The following is a 21571-nucleotide window of genomic DNA, read 5'->3' as shown; positions in this document are numbered from 1 at the left end:
GGGAGGAAAGACTCGAGGTGTAAAGAGGAGCAAGCCTGGAAAGAAATGGTAGGGTTGTGTATAAAAGTTACCAAGAGAAAGAGACTCAGCAAGGGGGAAGAGTTTTTAAGTCCTTATAGGTCAGTAATTCCTTCAAGTGGTGGGTTGAAGAGATGGTTATTTCCCCTACGAAAGTAAGTTTTTTGGCCTCCTGGACTAGGACCTAGGCGGCTTCCAGAGCTCTGAGACAGGGGGCCCATCCCTGAACCATAGGGTCCAGTTGTTTGGATAGATAGGCTACTGGAGCAAATGTAGGTCCCTGCTGTTGGCCTAGCACCCCTAGAGCTAGGCCCTTGTTTTCATGGACATATAGAACAAAGGGTCTATGCATATCAAGTAAGAGGAGTGCAGGGGCCTCAAGGAGGGCCTGCCGAAGTTTGTGGAATGGGACTTGGATGGCCTCAGGAGTTGTTGCCAATGATTATTTCCTTGGCTATATCGTACAGCTAAAAGGGAAATATTGGGGGATCCAGGCTCGGAAGTATCCCAGCAGCCCCAGGAAAGAGAGAATATCTTCTTTGATGATTGGGGTAGGCAAATTTCGAATTAACTGTTTCTGGTCCAGGGTGATGGCCTTTTTTCCCTGAGACATCTGGACTTCTAAGTAGATAACTGCTAGTAGAGAGAGCTGGACCTTTTGAGGAGAGACTCTGTAACCCTTTTCGGAGAGGAAATTAAGGAGGGAGAGAGTGTTGCTCTTGGAGACAGGTAGGGAAGGACTGCAGAGGAGTAAGTCATTCACATACTGCAGAAGGGTAGAGTGCGAAAGAATAAGACCCCGAAGGTCTTGTGCCAGGGCTTGGCCAAAGATATGTGGACTACCTCTGAAACCTTGAGGGAGGACTGTCCAGGTAAGCTGCTGGGAATGATGTGTCTTAGGGTCAGTCCAGGTGAAGGCAAAGATGTCCTGGGAATCCTGAGCAAGGGGAATGGTGAAGAAAGCATCCTTCAGGTCAAAGACTGAGAAGTTGGAAGAAGAGTAAGGAATGGAAGAGAAGATAATGTAGGGATTTGGCAACAGAGAGTGAATGGATCTAACTGCCTCGTTAATGATTCGTTGCCGCAGTCTGGCTGGGCACAAATCACGAGCCACTCAAGAGGAACAAACTTCATTTCTGAACTCCACCAGCACACTCCACAAACGCTCCTCAGGAACTCTCCCGAATGCCACTCTCGGGCGGCTCCTTCAGGAACCACCAACCGGAAATTCCCTCCTCCGGCACTTCCCCAACCAATGAGAACTCTTCAGGAATCCCTGCGAGAGCTTAACTGGAACTCAACGGGCACTCCGCGAGAACTCAAAAGTCATCATCTTAATGGCTTGCTGGTGTCACCTCTCAACCACTACTTCTGGCAAAAATGCCATGTGTCATCCCGACTCGGCTGTGGCCCTCAACATCTCCCCCCTTCTGTTTGATTAAACAACAAGCAATGTGGCTTAGGGACCATGCCTGTTAGGTAGTCCAATACTACATATGGTCCTTACCCATCATCGGATGAGCTGACCTCAAGGCGTCAGCCTCCTGTCTTAGGTTGGTACCACTGCAATTGGAACTTACCCGTCACTGACTACTGGTCCAGCATATAGCCATACTTGTGGATAGGCATATGTACCAGTGGGGGGGTAAGGTTCTTTGCCTCACCTCTGTTGGCCCCCAAATTTGGGCTTGGTGCCAGTGGGCGGGTGAGGTTCTTTGCCTCACCTCTGTTGGCCTCCAAATTTTAGACCATCACTAGCAGAAGGGAGGAGGATATAGAAATGCCACGACACCAAGCCAATTGACAGCTCCTTTGGAAAAATTGTACCACTGGTGACACCATCAGCAAAGATAGGCCAGCACTTCCACAATTCGCTGCACCAACAGATAGTTCACAATGTATTCTGACAATGATGGCTAAAAAAAATTATGTAACATTCCAACAGGTACTAAGAAAACAGTTTTCTAAACAATTTAGTATCCTGAATAGAATTAGATATAATGAAAAGGAAAGGTGAAAGTAAACAAACAAATCTGTTAACCTCCTTTTTTGTTCACATATTAAAACAATCCTCAACAGCTGTTTACCCAATTTAAATTAAACCATTTAAATCACGTGAATAAAAAAAAATTCGGATCCATTTTTTCATGAGCGCTCCTCATATATGATATATGGACATATGCACATACAGACATACAACACAAAACACAAGTGTGCACACATAACATACAACACATAAGACAATAGTAAAGGCCTTGTAGTTTTACACAGGTGAAATCTCCATTGCAATGTTTAAAAACTCCACAGTCAAAAAATAAAACTGATCAGAAAAAACATTAACCTAGGTCTGTATGAGCTCAAAAAAATAAAATAGAACTTTATGATGTGGGAAAAGGCAATAATAAAATAGATATTGAAAAAAGCATCCTGGTTACCACCTGGGTTTGACTCTTATTTGGATATCCCATCCTTTTTTCTGTAACTTGCATATGGGTCTGAAGGTATTCCCACAAGGTTTTTTATATTTGAAATAGGCCTTAATGGTGTTCATTATTCATTAGCCTCCAGGTGTGGGAGGATCACTGTCACAGATGTAAGAATAGCCAAGCTGGAGCTCTGGATATCAGCTGTTATGGATTTGAGTCAAATCATCTTCTTTTTGGTCTGTAGAAATCGCTTTGGTTAGTCTCTCTGGAATCCAAATTGGCTGCTGTTCTCCCTGTGGAAACTCACAAACAGAACCCCGACTCCAGACAATCACTGGGTCAGAACCTTTCTATTGTCCTGTTAGAATATCCTTCCAAAGTACCTTAGGTTTATGTACATTTTTTGGATACATGTCTTTCTGCAGCACTAAGCTCTGATGAATCCAAATTTAAAAAGTTTAGAGTAAAAAGGGTTATTTTAAGTTTATCTTTGGGGGATATATACCCTTTTCCAATTCCCTTTTTTGTTTTAATAAGTACATTTTAATAGTTTGATGAGCTCTTTCAACTATGCCTTGTCCCTGTGGATTGTATGGGATTCCTGTTATATGAGTAATGATGAGCAAAATTGTTTAAAAGAGGTGGAAGTATAACCAGGACCATTATCTGTTTTTAACTGTTTTGGAACGCCCACAGTGGCAAAATTTTGTAAGCAATTAGCTATAATATCTTTAGTTTTTTCTCTGGCATGAAGGGAGCCCATCAAAAATCCAGAAGAAGTATCAACTGTAACATGCAAATATTTTAATTTTCCAAATTCTGGCAAGTGTGTGATGTCCATCTGCCAAATATGGTTAGGTATCAATCCTCTAGGATTGACTCCAAGATTAACTTGTGGTAAAAATGTCACACAATTTTGACATTGTTTTATTGTTTGTCTAGCTTGTTCCTTAGTTATTTTAAAATGCTTTTGTAAAGTATTAGCATTGACATGGAACCTTTTATGAAAATTTATAGCTTTTTCTAGTGTAGAGAAAATATGTATGTCATGTGTAGTTTTATCTGCTAAATCATTGCCCAAACTAAAGGCTCCAGGCAATCCTGTATGTGCTCTGATATGTCCTATAAAGAATGGATCTTTTCTGTCCCAGATTAGACTTTGTATAGTGGAAAACAAAGAGAAAACAGTAGAGAAAGGGGAAATCCTACCAGCATCTTCAAGGGATACTATAGCATTAACTATATGCTGACTATCAGAAAATAAATTAAATACAGAATCTTTAAACATCACAAAAGCTTGTAATACTGCATTAAGCTTTACCTTTTGAGCTGATTGTTTGAGTACTAAAAATGTAAAAGTTTGATCAGGGGTAACTACTGCTGCTGCACCATTATTTGACCCATCAGTGAATATATTTGGAGCATTCATGATATGTGTTTTTCTTGTCATTTTTGGAAAAACTACAGGATTCGAAGACCAAAAAGACAATAAAGTATTAGATGGTAAGTGGTTATCAAATAAAACATTAGATTTACACATGATTATTGCCCAAGTATTTAACTCATTAGCTAACTCATCAATTTCATCCACAGTATATGGAGTAATGATTTTATTGGAAGAAATTCCAAACACTCCCTTTGCTGATTTTATTCCTTTGAGTATTAATTGTCCTACAGCTTCAGGATACCTAGTAAGAATAGTGTTAGGAGAATAAGATAAATGTATCCACAATAATGGACCTTCTTGCCAAAAATACTCCTGTAGGATTATTTTTTGTTGGTATTACAATAAATAATAAAGATATCAATTCTATCCAAATGCATATTTTCCATATATGTTTCAATAATTTTTATTTTTTTTAAGAGAGAGATTTTTTTAAGAGAGAGTGAGAGAGGAGAGAGAGAGAGAGAGAGAGAGAGAGAGAGAGAGAGAGAATTTTTAATATTTATTTTTTAGTTTTCTGCAGACACAACATCTTTGTTTGTATGTAGTGCTGAGGATTGAACCCGGGCCGCATGCATGACAGGCGAGCGCGCTACCTACCGCTTGAGCCACATCCCCAGCCCTGTTTCAGTAATTTTTAATGCCTTTCTTGCTTCAGGTCTTAACATGAGGGGTGAATTTGGATATGATGGACCTTTTAGGATATCAAATAAAGGTCCCAACTCTCCTGTTGGTATGCCTAGATAAGGCCTTTTCCAATTTATGTCTCCTAATAACTTTTGAAAGTCGTTAAGTGATTTGAGTTGATCTACTCGTATTTGAATTTTTGGTGGACGGACCATGGTTGAGGATAATAGAACTCCTAAATAATTAATTGGAAAATTTAATTGTACTTTATCTATTGCTATCTCTAGATTATAATTTTTTTAATAAGTTTGTAAGTGTGGCATAACAAAAATGCCATGCGTCATCCGACTCGGCTGTGGCCCTCAACAATTCGTAGGTCTTATACAAGGTCGTACTGTCCATTAGGTTTTTTTATGCCAAAATTGGAGTGTTGTAAGGGGAGTGGGTAGGTCTTATTAAGCCCTTGCACCATAGGTCCTTAATAATGGGCTGCAGGCCCGGAAGACTGCTAGTTGGAAGAGGGTATTGAGGTTGACAAGGGAAATGCTGAGGGTTCTTAAGATGAATTCTGACATTGACACAGTGAGTCAGAGCGGGGGTGGATGTGTCCCAAACTTGAGGGTTTACCTTTGGAGGGAGAGAAGGAGGGGAGCCTATGGACGTGTGGGTTGCTTCTACAAGGGCGATATAAAGAAAGGCTGGGATGGAATGTGATGGAGGCATGGAATTTGGCTAAGATGTCCCTTCCCAATAGGGGTATGGGGCATTGGGGCATTAAAAAAACTGCTGGGAGAAAGGATGGTGGTAGGTTACCACCTACAAGAGAGCGTGGGGGTTTTAAGGGGAAGGCACAAATCTTATTCCAAGTTAGATAGTGGCACTGTAATAATGATATTGGTAAATTACCACAAATCCTTTTCCTAGACCTGTAAACAGTCCAAAAACTCTCATATGACATACTATTCCTCAGAAAAAAATGCCCCCTCCCTTTTCTCAACTTTCATGCTATAAAGATGAAATGGCAAACTTTAAGAAGCTGTACAAAGCTGGCTTGGTGGTGTATGACCATGATCCCACCAATAGGGAGGCTGAGACAGAAGGATTGAAAGTTCAAAGCCAGCCTCAGCAACTTAGTAAGGCCCTAAGCAACTCAGTGAGACACTCTCTCAGTGAGTCTCTCTCTCTCTCTCTCTCTCTCTCTCTCTCTCTATATATATATATATATATATATATATATATATATATTTAGTTGTAGGTGGACATACAATATCTTTATTTCATTTTTACATGGTGTGGAGGATTGAACCCAGTGCCCCGCATGCTGGGTAAGCACTCTACCACTGAGCCACAACCCAAGCCCAGAGACCCTGTTTCTTAATAAAATAAAAAAAGGGCTACGGATGTGGCTTAGTGGTTAAACACTGCTGGGTTTAATCCTTGGTACCAAAAAAAAAAAAAAAAAAAAGTCTTCAGGAATAGTCCAAGCTATTTGTTGTTGTTGTTATTACCAGGGATTGAATACAGGATACTCGACCACTGACCACTGAGCCACATCCCCAGCCCTATTGTATATCTTATTTAGAGACAGAGTCTCACTGAGTTGCTTAGTAACTCAAAATTGTTGAGGTTGGCTTTGAACTCATGATCCTCCTATCTCAGCCTCTCTAGGTGCTGGGATTACAGGTGTTTGCCACTGTGCCCAGCAAGTTACTGTGTTTTTGACAATTTGGGGGAAGTGATTCCCACTTTCCCATCATACCTCAAGACCCAATTTCGCTAAATGTGGACTAGAGTGTTAAGGTCTGTAAACAAGTCAAAATAACACCTGGTATTTTGCCAGAGAAATGTTAGAGTTCATAAACAAGTCTGGATGGTGCCTGGCAAAATGCCAGAAGGAATGGTTTGAGAAGTAACAAAAGCAAGCCATTAAGTGTGGAGATTCCTTATTGGTTGACTGCTGTATCTAGTTTATGCTAATTAAGATAAGCTGTGCAAAATGTATAAATACCTCTGTTGTCCTAGAATAAATGGCTCCTACTCCTGCTGTATCAATCTACACAAGTTATTCATCACCCCCCGGCTATTTTGCCCAGCCAGACGGGCTGCTGCACTAGAGTTCTCCTGGCTTCCTTCATGTAAGAACTTTAAGGCCTCAAAATGTCTGAATTGGTAGAGCAAAAAGACAGCCCATTGTAATAAGGTTCTAGGGAAATTGACTCCTTGGGTCAGCTGTGCCCAAGTTGCAAGGCCCAAGACACAGAAAAATTTTGAATTCCTCTCCTTTTCATTCCAAGCAGCCAAGATACAGACAGGGATAAATGGCAGAGTATAGAATTCTGTAAATAAAATCAAGATTCCAACTTGTATTTAATCACAAGTTATTTAATCAAGCCTCAGTAAAATCTAAGTGGTATCTTTTTTTCCCCAATAAAATTGAAACCCACATATTATCAAGGAGCTTGGAGAATTAGGTAATCTTGGCTGCAATATCCAGGGCAGGATAGTTGACTTTTTCACTCCCCTGAACAGTGCTGGGGATGAAACCCAGAGCCTTACTTACAGCCTCTGCATTCATTTTTAGTAGTCTCTCTCTTAGGCTTTCTGTCTCTATTCCCTCCAGAGGTCATATCTGGATATGAAGCTGCATATACCTTTTGGATGCCCACTACACCAAGCACTGCAAGATTTTATGGAAGACTTGTGGGCTTCAGTGAAGGGTTGTCACATGACAAATGACATGACCACTATGCTTCCTCTCCTTGCTCTTGGAAGGTCTCAATGACCTTCCTCACTTCTTCCATCAAACCCTCTCTGCTCCTTCCCAAATCCCATAGTTCCTACACATAAAACTACATAGTTCCTACAGCAATAAAACTCTCTAGATAGTTAGGTAAAGTAAGGGTCCTCAACCCATCTCATGTTTAGTTGAAATTCCACCTATGTCTATCTGGACCTATAACACTCTGCTATTCTGGTTCACAACCTTTTCTCTCATTACATCAACACTCTAAGAAATCCTTTGGGGTGTCTTTCTAGATCATGCTGACAATTCTCTGAAAACTGCCGTTCATCCTCCTGCAGTAAGTAAGTGTATTTACTGAACCAGCTTGACTGATCCAAGCTGGACTGATTAGGGTCTGTTATCTGGGAATTTATTTATGTATGTATTTATGTATGTATGTATTTATTTATTTATTTATATACTGGGATGGAACTCAGTGTCCCTTAATCACTGAGCCACATCCCCAGACTTTTCTGGGTTTTGCTTTGGGACAGGATATTTTTAAGTTGCTTAGGGACTTACTAAGTTGCTGAGGCTGGTCTCAAACTTACAGTCCTCCTGCCTCAGTCTCCTGTGTTGCTAGGATTACAGGGGTCTGCCACTGCTCTCAGCTAGGAATTTTATATAAAAATTGGACCATCACTTTTCATCCCAGAGGCTGGATCTGAAACATAAATTTGGAGCTAAAGAACACTCAATGCATGGAGAGAGAGAGAAATCTGGTCTACAGAAAAAGAAGTCTATTAAGATACTTTTGGCTGGAAGTAATAGAAACCTCAAATCAAATGGTCTTCTGATTGCCTGAATGTATTTGTAATGTACTGTGTTGTCCTTGCTTCTCTAGTCAATGTTGGTGGACAAGTGCCCAGTGTGCATTTTCAGAGGGCCTTTCTGGACTTCCCACTCCACTCTTTCATGATGAGAGAGATGCCAACTCCAGCATGGCCACTCATTCCCAACATCCATCTCTCACTGTGCAGTCCCTTCTGTAACACAAAAAAGGGCTGGGGATGTGGCTCAGTGGTTGAATGCCCCTGAGTTTAATCCCCAGTATCAATAAATAAATAAATAAACAAACAAACAAATAAATAAATAATTTATTCTTTGACCACTAAAGAAGAAATATTATTAATGTACATGATATAAAAGAGGCAATATTCTTGATATTTACATAGTTATTACAAATCAATTTTTTTAATGGGCCAAAGATGAGAAGACAAAGTTCACTAGAGAATAAATAAAAATGGAAAATAAATATATAATATTCAACTTCATGAGGAATTTTTAAAAATACTAACAAAAGGGGTTGGGGTTGTGGCTCAGTGGTAGAGCACTTGCCTAGCATACATGAGGCACTGGGTTCATCCCTGGCACCACATAAAACCAAATAAATAAAGGTATTGTGTCCATCTATAAGTAAAACAAAAATTAAACACAAAACACTCACAAAAGCAATGATATTCAGTTTTAACATATTACATTGAATAAGATTAAAACAATGTTTTAAACAAATTGTATATACCACTGGCAAAGGTAGAACAAGCATTATAATCTGGTTCAGTATTTGTAGAGAACATTCTGGGGAAAATGCACACTCTGACAATAATTTTACTTCAAGGAATATATCCTTAAAAACAAAGAAACAAAGAAACAATCAAAAACCCCAGTCCTGTTAAGGCGACACACATTGTAATCCTAGCAACTCAGGAGGCTGAGGCTGGAAGATGGCCAGGCCAGTCTGGGTAACTTAGTGAGACACCTGAGTGGTAGAGGGCCCCTGGGTTCAAGCCTCAGTACTACAAAAAGAAAAAAAAAATGAATTTACAGATCTGTAGACCCTGCAACCTGCAACCTGGGCTTCAATATTGGCTCCACCAGGTATTGCATGAGTGACTTTATAAAGGCAAATGGCTTTACAAAACTCAATTTTGTCACTTGAAAAATAAAGCAAATTGCTTTATTGCCTATGAGCCTCAGGTTTCTCACCTGAAAAATAAGGTGATAATTAAATATGATAGTTAATATAAAATGCTCAGTATAGTGCCTAAGAAATATGTGTCAGGTGGTGGTGGTTTTCTAATAGGCTATTGAATGACAATTGGTGATTAGGGACTCCCAGGTAAGACCAAAAACAAACAAACAAACAAACAAACAAACAAACTAACTAACTAAATAAGACGAACATCATTACCCTAAGTACATGTATGAAAACAAATGGTGTGACTCTACTTTTTGTACAACCAGAGACATGAAATATTATGCTCTATTTGTGTAATATGAATTGAATTGCATTCTGTTGTCATATATAACAAGTTAGAATAAATAAAATTAATTTTTTTTTAAAAGAAAAAGAAAACTGGCCAGGCACTGTGGTATACACCTTTAATCCTAGCAATCCCAGTGGCTAGGGAGGCTGAGACAGGAGGGCCAGCCTCAGCAAATGGCTAGGTGCTAAGTAACTCAGAACTCAGTGAGACCCTGTCTCTAAATAAAATACTAAATAAGGCTGGGGATGTGGCTTAGTGGTTGATGGTTGAGTGCCTCTGAGTTCAATTTCCTGTACCACAAAAAAAAAAAAAGAGAGAGAGAGAGAGAGAGAGAGAGAGAGAGAGAGAGAGAGAGAACCACCAGTAATCGCAACCACCATCTAACTTTCCCAAGAAAACAGGCAGAAAATCGTAGATATTTCCAGCCTTCTCCCCACAGTAGAAATAAAGAGAAATAAAATTAAGGTATTGTGTTCATGTACAACTAAAACAACTAAGAAAAAAAATAAAATGGTTAAAATTATGTGCACATTATCCCAATAAAGAAATTTATTCTTGGGCTAGGACTGTGGCTCAGTGGTAGAGCAGTTGCCTAGCATGCATGAGGCACTGGTTTCGATCCTCAGACCACATAAAAATAAAATAAAGATATTGTGTCCACCTACAACTAAAAAATAAATTTTTTATTTATTTATTTATTTATTTATTTTTTTTTATTGGTCGTTCATAACATTACATAGTTCTTAATACATCATATTACACGGTTTGATTCAAGTGGATTATGAACTCCCGCTTTTACCCCGTATACAAATTGCTGTATCACATCAGTTACCCTTCCATTGATTGACATATTGCCTTTCTAGTGTCTGATGTATTCTACTGTCTGTCCTATTGTCTACTATCCCCCCTCCCCTCCCCTCCCCTCCCCTCCCCTTTTCTCTCTCTACCCCTTCTACTGTAAATCATGTCTTCCATTTGTATTCTCTTGACTTACCCCTCCTTACCTCTTATATGACATTTTGTATAACCCTGAGGATCGCCTTCCATTTCCATGCAATTTCCCTTCTCACTCCCTTTCCCTCCCACCTCTCATCCCTGTTTACTGTAAATATTCTTCTCAAGCTCTTCGTCCCTACCCTGTCCTTGTTTACACCCCTTATATCAAAGGAGTCATTTGGTATTTGTTTTTTAAAGATTGACTAGCTTCACTTAGCATAATCTGCTCTAATGCCATCCATTTCCCTCCAAATTCTATAATTTTGTCATTTTTTAATGCAGAGTAATACTCCATAGTGTATAAATGCCACATTTTTTTTATCCATTCATCTATTGAAGGGCATCTAGGCTGGTTCCACAGTCTTGCTATCGTGAATTGAGCTGCTATGAACATCGATGTAGCAGTGTCCCTGTAGCATGCTCTTGTTAGGGCTTTAGGGAATAGACCGAGAAGGGGAATAGCTGGGTCAAATGGTGGTTCCATTCCCAGCTTTCCGAGAAATCTCCATACTGCTTTCCAAATTGGCTGCACCAATTTGCAGTCCCACCAGCAATGAACAAGAGTGCCCTTTTCCCCGCATCCTCTCCAGCACTTATTGTTGTTTGACTTCCTAATGGCTGCCAGTCTTACTGGAGTGAGATGGTATCTTAGGGTAGTTTTGATTTGCATTTCTCTGACTGCTAGCGATGGTGAGCATTTTTTCATGTACTTGTTGATTGATTGTATGTCCTCCTCTGAGAAGTGTCTGTTCAGGTCCTTGGCCCATTTATTGATTGGGTTATTTGTTATCTTATTGTCTAATTTTTTGTGTCCACCTACAACTAAAAAATAAATTTTTAAAAAAAATTTATTCTTGGGCTGGGGATGTGGCTCAACTGGTAGCGCGCTCGCCTGGCGTGCGTGCGACCCGGGTTCGATCCTCAGCACCACATACCAACAAAGATGTTGTGTCCGCTGAGAACTAAAAAATAAATATTAAAAATAAAATTCTCTCTCTCTCTCTCTCAAAAAAAATTTTAAAAAAATTTTTAAAAAAATTTATTCTTGGGGCTGGGGTTGTAGCTCAGTGATAGAACGCTTTCCTACCTTGTGTGAGGTACTGGGTTTGATTCTCAGCACCACATATAAATGAATAAATAAAATAAAGGTTAAAGGTCCATCAACAACTAAAATAAAGACTTAAAAAAAAAAGATTTTTTTTTTTTTTTTTTTTTTGTGGTGCTGGGGATTAAACCCAGGGCCTTGTGAGGCAACACTCTACCAACTGAGCTATATCCCCAGTCTATCATATATACATATTACTTTTTAAAACCTATGCATCTGTTGATAGACACTTGGAATTTTTCCATCTTTTGGTTATTGTAAATGATGATGCTATTAACACTAATGTCTAAATATCCATTTGAATCTTTTCTTTCAATTCCTTTGAGCATATACCTAGGAGTAGAATTGCTAGCTCATATGGTAAATTTGTGCTTACCTTTTTGAAGATAAAGTATAATTTTTAAAAAGTTAAAAACATACAAACATACAAGGAAGATATGTCAGTGATTTATCTAACTTATTCAGAAGGGAGCCAGCAGGATAATAAAGCTGATCCAAAGGACAATTTGAGAGACCAATGCAAAAAAAAAATGCTGAAATTAGATTGCTAAGTAAGATACAACATTTATTTTATTCTACAGGGCAATAAAAGCATAATCGTGGGAATATCCTTCCTACCAGATGGAAATAATTTATATCTTTACTGTAAGAAATCATTTACACTGTGGATGGTGGTGCATGTCTATAATCCCAGTGGCTGGGGAGGCTGAGGCAAGAGGATCGCAAGTTCAAAACCAGCCTCAGCAACACGAGGTGCTGAGCAACTCAGTGAGACTCTGTTTCTAAATAAAATACAAAATAGGGCTGGGGATGTGGCTCGGTAGTTAAGTGCCCCCGAGTTCAATCCCCAGTACCCCCCAAAAAATCATTTACAGCTTATCAATTTTCAATAAGTTAACATCTAATTTATACAGTCTGTGTCTTAATTGATAGAAAATGGCAAGTCAAAAAACTTACATTTTCTAGGCTGAGGTTGTGACTCAGTAATAGAGTGCTTGCCTTGCATGTGTGAGGCCCTGGGTTGGATCCTCAGCATCACACAAAAATAAATAAATAAATAAATATAAAGATATTGTGTCCATCTACAACTAAAAATATTTTTTAAAAACATATTTTCCTAGAGAATCTTATAATCATTAGATTGAGTTTTTAGGCAATGTTTTAGTATGATATTGAAATATAAGCAATACTCAATTTTTTTTTTTTTTTTAGTTTTCAATGGACCTTTATTTTATTTATTTATATGCAGTGCTAAGAATCGAACCCAGTGCCTCCCACATGCTAGGCAAGTGTTCTGCCACTGAGCCACAACCCCAGCCTGATAAGCAATAATTTTTAGTCCATCTTCAAATTTTGGATAGTTTTTCTTAAGTGTGTTTTTATATGGCACTTCATTATGTTTTTCCTGTTTTTATATACATTTTTCCTTTTTTTAAAAATATATACTGGGGATTGAACTCAGGGGCTCTCAACAAGTGAGCCGTATCCCCAGCCTTATTTTGTATTTTTTATTTAAGGCAGGGTCTCACTGAGTTGCTTAGCACCTCAATTTTGCTGAGGCTGGCTTTGAACTTGTGATCCTCCTACCTCAGCCTCCTGAGGCACTGGGATTATAGGCGTGGGCCACAGTACCAGGCTTTCCATTTTTTTGGTACTAGGATTCAATCTTAATTCAACAAGAGGTGCTTAACCACTATGCCACAGCCCCAATCCTTTTTTATTTTTAGTCAGGATCTTGCAAATTGCTTAGGGCCTTACTAAATTGCTGAGGTTAGCTTTGAACTTGTGATGCCTCTGCCTCTTTTATTTTTATTTTTTAAAATATTTTAGTTGTTGATAGACCTTTATTTTTTTATATGTGGTGCTGAGAATTGAACCCCGTGCCTCACACATGCCAGGCAAGTGTACTACTGCTGAGCCACAGCCCCAGTCCTCTCTTTTATTATTTTTATCTATTAGTGTTATGCTTTTAAAAGTTCACACTCATGATTGAGCATATCACCATAATATGTATATTTTACACACACACCATTCTGGAATTTTTTTTTGTGTGTGTGGTACTGGAAATTGAACCCAGAGCCTGAGCCTCACACGTTAGGCATGTACTCTACCACTGAACTATATCCCCAGCCCATGGTTATTTTTTTTTTATTTTTTTATTTTTTTGGTACCAGGGATTGAACCCAGGGGCACTCAGTCACTGAGCCCCATCCCTAGGCCTATTTTATATTTTATTTAGAGACAGGGTCTCATGAGTTGCTTAGCGCCTCACCATTGCTGAGGCTGGCTTTGAGGTTGTGAGCTCCTATCTCAGCCTCCCAAGCTGCTGGGATTACAGGCGTGTGCCACCACGCCTGGCATGGTTATGTTTTTGAAATATAATTTGTAAATCATTACATATTTGATTTATCAGGAATATAGTCTTGCATTTGACTTGATGTGGGGATCTAAACATTTTTTCCTAGTGGTTAATGTTCCAAAATCACTTCCCTCTTCTACTTGGTTTGAAATGCCAAGTATCACATACTAAATTCTCATACATGGGTTTGTTTCTAGACTTTTATTTCTGTTCTACTTGATTTGCCTTTTGTTTTTTCTGGGGCTAGTATCATAGTTCTAATGATCACTGCTTCATTACACTGTGTTTCCTCTTGTGGTTCTGACAGGATGTCTCTGCTGCCAGCAACCACACCTTTAGGCAAGAGAAGTAATCCTCAAGGAAGTCGTGGAGAGGACATTCTTGCTTCACGAGTAGCAGCAATTCTCAAGTGTGGTGAGAATGTGTTGCATGCTTTAAGAACTTCCGTTGAAAATCCTAAAGATACAAATCCAAGGAACCTGAAAGCAAATGCTGAGTGTGTGTGTGTGTGTGTGTGTGTGTGTGTGTGTGTGTCCGAGAGAGAGAGAGAGAGAGAGAGAGAGAGAGAGAGAGAGAGAGAGAGAGAGAGAGAACAAGCGTACCAGCAAATAAAATAAAATCCACAAAAAGACAGGACCCCTGCCCTTTCTCCTGTATTTTCTTTTTCAACTTGCCACTTTCACCCTTTCTCCTCTTAGTCCATTCCCCTTAAGCTGAAGCTAGCTGTACCTCCATTTCCTCCTGTTTTTTTTTTTTTTAATTTATTTTTTTTTAGTTCTCGGCAGACACAACACCTTTGTTGGTATGTGGTGCTGAGGATCGAACCCGGGGCCGCACGCATGCCAGACGACCACTACCACTTGAGCCACATCCCCAGCCCCGATTTCCTCCTGTTTTGCAGTATGGTTCCAGGAACAGGCATGCCAGCTGTGTGTGCCCACCTGCAAAAGAACAAGAGTAGCCTGTTTTAGGGAATAATGTCCCAGAAGTTCAAGACTTGAGGTTTTAATATTCTAAATTCCAGTAGAAGCACAAAAATCAGCTTTTTGAAACCAGCCAGGTATTATTGGTGGTTGTCATTTTTTTTTTTTTTTTGGTACCATGGATTGAAACTAACCACTGAGCTCAGCCCCTTTTTTGTATTTTATTTAGATACAGAGTCTTGCTAATTTGCTTAGGGCATCAATAAATTGCTGAGACTGGCTTTGAACTCAAGATCCTCCTGTTCTCGGCCTCCCACTGGGATACAGACAGGCTCCTCTTTGTCCTCCCCCCACTCTCCCTTTCTTGTTTTTTTTCTCCTTCTCTTCCTCCTGCTCCTCCCCACTTCTTTTGCTTCTTCTTCTTCCTCCTCCCCACCCTCGTCCTCACTTCTTCATCATCGTCGTCCTCTTCCTTCTCCTCCTTCTTTCTTCTCCTAATCTGTCCCTCTTTTTCTAGTCCTCTTAATTTGTTCTTTCCTCCATCCAGGTCAGTCCCATAGGCATTCTCTCTTCCTATATTACATGTGCCTGCATGCCACACACACCCACAACTGGACTTGCAACTTTAAATTCATAGTGTCTTTGCAATTTGTTTTGCAACTCCTATTCAAAGTCCTTTTACAGCTGTTGCATGAATACTGAGCTCATACCTGACCAAATCAGACCCAAACAAATGACGAGTAATGATGCATCTGGAGGAAAGAATGGTTGGGTCAGGTATCTGTTGTTGTTGTTTTTAATCAGACAACCATACTGAGAGTTTTATCCAGTTTTTGGTTACATCTTATCTCTTTCTGGTGGTTTTGAATTAAAACAGAGAATTCTGATTTATTCAATTGTAATATCACCAGAATAATTTAATATGCTGCCACATACTTTTTCACTTCTTTGTTCTGTTATTGATTTTAAATGATTTCTAATGCTCATTCCAAAACCAAGCCTACTGTATTGTAGATAGCATAATCAACCCCTTAAACAAAATGGTAAAGTTGGTAAGGTTTTGTTTTGTTGGCACTGGGGATTGAACCTAAGTGCTTCACCATTGAGCTACATCCTGGTCCTTCCTACTTTTTGAGATAGGCCCTTTGCTGAATTACTACAGCTGGCTTTGAAATTATGATCCATTGTGATTCTGGGATTATGCATGTGCCCAATATTAAGCTTAATTTTTGTCCTCTCCCCTTTCCATTTAGAGCCATCCTTCTCGTGCTTGTGATTTTATCTCAGTTTCATTCATGAACTGCCTCTAAATCATGGGAATGTACTTTTTTCATTTCCTTGGAGAGAGGTCAGGTCATCACCATGTCCCTCAACTTTAGAAGGTATTTTTACTTTTTTGGAGGTATGGTTTCCGGGGATTGAACTCAGGGGCCACTGAGCCATACCCCTAGTGCAATTTTGTATTTTATTAGAGACAGGATCTCACTGAGTTGCATAGGGTCTCGCTAAATTGCTGAGGCTGGCTTTGAACTCTCCATCCTCCTGCCTTTGCCTCCAGAGCTGCTGGGATTAGAAGCTTGTACACCACCATGCCTGGCCAGGTATTTTACTTTGAGAGTTGAAGCCCTAAGAAAGAACTGTAGAGAAAAGCTGTAAGAGAAGCATTTCAGGTACCACTCTAAACTACTGGAAGAGATCTTTTAGTATAGGTGGGACCTTCTTGGGCCTCTGGACCTCATCTCATTTAGGGATAAGTTAGATATACCATGCTGGGAGTAATGGTACATAGCTGTAATTCCAGCCACTCAAGAGTTTGAAGCAGGATTGCATGTTTAAAGCCAGTTTCAGCAACTTAAATAAGACTGTATCTCAAAATAAAAAATAAAATGGGTTGGGGATGTAGCTCAATGGTAAAGCACCTCTGGGTTCAATCCCAGTACCAAAAAAAAAAAAAAAAAAAAAAAAAAGAAAGATAAATATGCCAAAGATCAATGTGTGACTCCTCCTGGGCTATTCATAATATATGTTAATGCTGTTGGAATAAAAAATGATATTCTGATATTCCAAGCTATGCTTACTGGTTTAAGCTGCAGAACCCAGGGAGGGTAATTAGCCAAAATTTTCACAGTCATTGCTGTTTTTCAAAAAATAAACTTTGCCTTTGGTGAAAAGGCATAAAATATATCCATATTTAATAGACTATTCCTAAAGGATCAGTGATCCAGTTTTAAAGAAAAGTACTTAATCACATCTCTACTCTCTGATGAGTAGCTCATTTTTTTCCTCCAAAACATTTCAAGAATACAAAATTCTTTTATTTTATATTATTTTTTGTGGTATTGGGGATTGAATCCAGGAGTTTGCTTTATCCATGAAATACCTTGCCCCCTCCCCCAACATTTTAGATTTTGAAACAGAGTCTCTCTAAGTTGCTTAGGGCCTCCCCAAATTGCTGAGGCTGGCCTCAAAGGTGTGATCCTCCTTACTGTCCAGAGTCATTGGGATTATTGCCATGTGCCACTGAAATTCTGCATGTTGCAATGGTACATGCCTATAATCCCAGTGGCTCAGGAGGCACAGGCAGCAAGATCATGAGTTAAAGGCCACCCTCAGTAACTCATGGAGGCCCTAAGTAACTAAGTGAGACCCTACCTCTAAATAAAATATTTTAAAAAGGGCTGGGGATATGGCTCAGTGGTTATGTGCCCCTGGGTTCAATCCCCAGAACTGAACCAACCAACCAACCAAATAAATAAATAAAGTGACATTCACCTGGTATGGTGGCACACACATGAGGCAAGAGAATGGTGAGTTCAAAGTCAGCCTCAGCAATTTAGAGTGGCCCTAAGCAACTCAGCAAGACCCTGTCTCTAAATAAAATACAAAAGAGCACTGGGGATGTGGCTTAGTGTTAAACTCCCCCTGGGTTTAATCCCTGGTACCAAAAAAAAAAAAAAAAGTAAAATTCTTAATTAAAAAATTTTTTTTCTTAGTTGTAGATGAGCACGATACATTTATTTTTATGTGGTGCTGAGGATTGAACCCAGTGCCTTACACATGCAAGGCACGTGCTCTACCACTGAGCCACCATCCCAGCCCCTTTCTAAAATTTTTTAATATTTATTTTTTAGTTGTAGTTGGACAAATAACTTTATTTTTATGTGGTGCTGAGGATTGAACACAGTGCTTCACACATTCTAGGCAAGTGCTGTACCTCTGAGCTACAACCCCAGCCCTGTTTTTTTTTTTTTTTTTTTTTTTTTGTTTGACAATATTTCTGCACTGAAAGCTTTTTTTGGATGATGCCAGGTCACCTTTTCTAGGGCTTGGACTTTATATTGTCTAGAAGAGACTCCCTGATGCTTCCAGTGAGCTCAAGTCATCTTCTTAATTGCTGTCACTACTACTATCTGTAGTCACATATATGGATTCCTGTGCTATTCCTCAAAGAAAATGTTGTTAGTCATGCTCTTCTTTCTTTCTTTTTTCTTTTTTTTTTTTTTTTTTACTTTTTAAGACTTTTTATTGAAGTATAATTTACCAATAGAAAAGCACACTTAGTCATGCTCTTCTCAGTTAGGGCTTACACTGCTGGTGTTCAAGTGTCAAACTGTAATCATCTGTGATATATTTAGATTTTGAACTCATATTGCATTTGAACATTAACTACATGCCAACAAGAAAATAAATGATCCTTTGGTTGTGAAGCAATGTAGGGGCAGAGTGCCATTTGAACTTCAGGCTGTTCATTGTAACAATAATCCTTTATCAAATCACAACTGTTACTCTCTAGATTGCTCTTTTATGAGAAATCCTGGAATATTAATTATTACCAGGGATCACAGGACCTTAAAATCATTGTCTTTGAGTCTTAAGAGAAGAAAGCAGCAAGTATTCTGACCTGAGACAAATGCACAGGATACACGGAATTCTGATGTTAAAATGAAAAATGATCTGGAAAGTTTTGTTAGTCGCAGGAATGAGATGGCAGCTGCTACTGTGGTAGAAGGCCTCCCTGGGGGCTTCTATACACAGAAACAGGACAAACCAGAGCTGGGTTGAGTGAGGAGTCACTTTTCTGCTGTCAGCTGACCAGACCAATAGACCGAACTTGGAGTTGGAATGTCAGCTGTTAGAGGTGGAAGAAAGCCCATTCTGGGGCTGGTAGAGGAGGCATGGAGCCCAGTGGATGGGAAGACCGTGAATCATGCCAGGAAAATTATTGGTGATCAAGGGGCCTAAATGAAGGAGTTAAATTTGATCTTATCAGCTTATGTGTCCTAGAAAAACCTGTGCAAAGTTCATGCAGCATTTTAAGATTATGATGAGGGAAAGGGCTGGCGCTGCTAATGATACTGCATGCCATATGCCTAAGTGAGTCAGCCTGAATAAGGGCAAAAGAATGGGGCTTGGGGAAGAAGCTCAGGGTGAGATCATAGTGCTGTTATGGAAGCAGACAGTTTGATAAAGTTGGGTAAAGACCTTAAGAGATCAGCCAATTTGGAATTAGAAGCCAACTGCTATAGTAGTCTTTATAAAAGAAGAGAGTCTGGTGTTGTGGTGCACACCTATATTCCCAGTGATTCAGGAGGTTGAGGCAGGAGTATTACAAGTTCAAAGCCAGTCTTATCAATTTAGCAAGGCCCCAACAAATTTAGTGATACCCTGTTTCAAAAAAATAAAAATAAAAGAGCCAGCGCATGATAGTGCATGCTTGTAATCCCAGTGGCTTGGGAGGCTGAGACAGTAGCCAGCCTCAGCAAAGCAAGGTGCTCAGCAAATCAGTGAGATCCTGTCTCTAAATAGGGCTGGGGATGTGGCTCAGTGATTGAGTGCCCTTGAGTGACCCCGAGTTCAATCCCTGGTACCCCCTCATCCAAAAAACAAACAGAAAGGGTTGGGGATATGGTTCAGTGATTAAGCACATCTGGGTTCAATCCCCAGTACATCAAAAATATCTACAAACAGGGACTGGGGATGTGGCTCAAGCATTAGCGCGCTCGCCTGGCATGTGTGTGGCCCGTGTTCGATCCTCAGCACCACATACAAAGATGTTGTGTCCGCCAAAAACTGAAAAATAAAACTGAAATTCTCTCTCTCTCTCTTTCTAATAAAAAAAAAAATTAAAAAAAATACCTACAAACAAACAAAATACTCCCCAAACCACAAAAAATTACCAAGCACAATATGTGGCATATATGGTAGGAACTGGAGACGTGGTAATTATATTATTGTTTTATTGGAGTTTGAGTTTAAGAAACTCTAAACTGCTTTGACAATGGTCACTAGTGCACTCACTGAGTGATCAGAGTCCAGAGAGGCAGCCTTACTTGAGTAGGTAGTGTCTTTGTGAAGCAAACAATTGTAGAAGCTGCTTGGAAGTGTAGGACAAAATTCAGATGGACACTTGGCAGAGAGGATTCTGAGTCCTCAACTGACTGAGAACCTTTTGTCTCTTGGTGTGTAGTCTATGAACTCTGCTTAAAAATGAACATCTTAGCCAGGTGCAGGGGGCACAGTTCTATAACCCAGTAGCTCAGATGGCTGAGGTAGGAGGATCACAAGTTCAAAGCCAGCTTCATTCTTTAATTAAACATAGAAAGGGGTGGGGATGTGACTCAGTGGTTTGCTCCTGGATTCAATCCCATTACAAAAAAAAAAAAATCTTCGGCTTTTGCATATAATTAAATTTAATCATTGTATTAGAGAAAAGCACATAACAACTTTCTCCTTCTAAAATACTAACTATACTCTATTGAGTGAAAATAAGTTGTGCTCCAATCTTGTTGCTTCCAACACTAAATATTCTGGAAACTTATTACTTCACAATTGTGATTCTTGGAAACTTGCTACTTTAAATTCTTCAGAATTCTCACATATTTTTTTTCTGACTTCATTTATTTAAATATCCCAGAATAGCCTCTTGAGCTATAAGTTTGATGATCCAGAAAACTATTTATAGCAGGATAAGTACTCTCTGTGACTGATGTTACTTACTTTTTATTTTGAGAAGGACAAACAATTAAGATTGATAGGGATGGTGGTATTTTAAATATTGAGAGCAGCACCAAGGCCAACAGGGTAGGTAAGGTATGAAGCTGGAACATAAAAAGATATGGAAGTACTTCCAGTTAGTTTATCTAAAGCTGGGGAGGCCTTCCAAGGAAGGCAGAAACAAGACAGCAACCCTGAAGTACTGATCCTTTAGGTAGACTGGACACTTTGGGTTAGGCAGCCTCAGCTTTATTTGCTCAGTACTTAATAAATAAGACACACAGATGGAGACAGAATTCTTAAATTATGGTTAATACTGCCTTTGCTATTAACTCTATATTCTCTAGTAAGGAAAAAAAAGGAGGTACAGGAAGGAAGGTCAAGGTCAACCTTAAAAAAACTGGCCTTGAACTCTTGGGCTCAAGGGATCATCTTGCCTCAGTCACTCAAGTAGCTGGAATGTCATTATGGTAAAATGTATGTAATATAAAATTTCTTTTTTTTTTTTTTTTTTGGTGCTTGTGATTGAACCCAGAGGTGCTTTACCACTGAGTGTATGCATGTATGTGTAAATAACCTTGTCCTTTTTTTTTGTTTTGTTTTGACATAGCGTCTTAATTTGCTGAGGCT

This window comes from Urocitellus parryii, chromosome 1, assembly GCF_045843805.1.
Source record: "Urocitellus parryii isolate mUroPar1 chromosome 1, mUroPar1.hap1, whole genome shotgun sequence".
In the NCBI taxonomy this organism is placed as follows: domain Eukaryota; kingdom Metazoa; phylum Chordata; class Mammalia; order Rodentia; family Sciuridae; genus Urocitellus; species Urocitellus parryii.
Note: the sequence above shows the minus strand (reverse complement) of the source record.